Source organism: Aplysia californica, unplaced genomic scaffold, assembly GCF_000002075.1.
Source record: "Aplysia californica isolate F4 #8 unplaced genomic scaffold, AplCal3.0 scaffold00295, whole genome shotgun sequence".
NCBI classification, from domain to species: Eukaryota; Metazoa; Mollusca; class Gastropoda; order Aplysiida; family Aplysiidae; genus Aplysia; species Aplysia californica.
In genome coordinates this window covers 359747-361169 of record NW_004797565.1, presented here as the reverse complement: position 1 = coordinate 361169, position 1423 = coordinate 359747, and the positions used below count along the sequence as shown (strand labels likewise).

The 1423-nt window shown below is 40.2% G+C and overlaps 1 protein-coding gene across 1 annotated transcript in view; it reads right to left on the bottom strand.

Moving 5' to 3' along the window:
- LOC101852103 (serine-rich adhesin for platelets) overlaps positions 1-1423 on the bottom strand; it is a gene marked incomplete in the record, with an annotated part of 129756 nt that overhangs the window by 52256 nt on the left and 76077 nt on the right.

The window sequence follows — 1423 nt, the reverse complement described above, 5'->3', positions numbered from 1 at the left end:
TAGAACTGGTGTCGCTTTTTTTTTTTTTTGGCAGCGGCTATTCGGACTCGAGTCCGAGTAGCCTTCCATGGCTATTCGGACTCAAACTCCAAAGCGTGTATGGCATATGAAGCGGACAGGCAAGTTGAAGGCAAGTTGACCTTAGTCTTCCTCGGTTTCTACGATCTGGCCAAAATTGTCGACACAACTTAAGAAGAAAAGTATTAGTGAAGCCAAAAGTGAACAGCAGTCGCAAAATCTGAAATACTACACAACAAAGGCAAACAGGGAAACGGAAATCTGAGCTCAAAGCAGTGAAATAAAAATTGAAAATCCAAGTTTCAGAACAACAGAGGATTATAGCAATCAACATGTACTCTAAACCCGCTTTATTTGACGAGAAAGACAATCATTGGCCAATTGGAAGTCCCGTTACAAGTTAAGAAGAGAAACGTTAACACCCTTCCAAAGTGAACAAAAGTCAGTCATTCAAAGTAATGTGCGCACTCCTAAGTCGTGCGCGTTTCCTCGAGAGATCAAGATGACCCGATGTATACGGAGCCCCCCCCCCAACCACCACTAACGGTAACCCCTTTTCCCACACTCGATACAAACAAACCCAAAAGTAATTTGAGTAACAAAAGGTTGGGACTTAAAAACAGAAAACATACACAAAGTACAAAGACCAAAAGTAACGAGACTATAGCTGAGTAGAAATTATTATTCCATGGACGGGTTTAGCGGTGGTACGGGTTAGCCCAGGAGTAATAAATGAAATACATTATTGGTGTAGGTAATAATGACAATCTTGTAACCAGTTCAAATGCCAGTGTTTCTAATCTAAGCTCAAGCCGAAAGGCAGCTTCAGCTCTCAATTCAAACGTTCGTCGCGTTTGGTCTACGCTAAGCTCGTGGAGAGGTAAACGCGAGCGAACCAGGGGACATTGCAAGAAACATGTCCAAAAAATGGTGAAAAGAAAAGATCACCAACTCGAAGGAACCTAGGCTTTTAGTTTTCGTAAGAGTATTACGGCACTTGCAACATAAATGAGGTCATATAAGGGACGAAGATTAGAGGAGTTACAAGAGAGTAGTAACAAAGTACAAACACAATATAGAGCCGATAGATTTTTTTCAGGAAAGAAGGAGCAAACCACACCAGAGCAACCGCCAACCACCTACAGGTCATGGGAATATAAGAGAAAAAAATAGAAAGAAACACGACATAATACGATATTCGCAGAACTCAACAGGTGTTCTGAAGGTACATACAAGTTAATATATTCGGCTGGAAATCTTTTGGTTCCGTTTTTTAGTTTTGTTTGTATTATTTAGTTTGTTTGGGATCTTGAGGTAAGTTTGTTAGGGTTTAGGATTTTTTTTTCGTTCTTCTTTTTTTCCGTTTTTCTTCTTTTTCTTCGTTTTTCTCCTTTTTTTTCGTCCC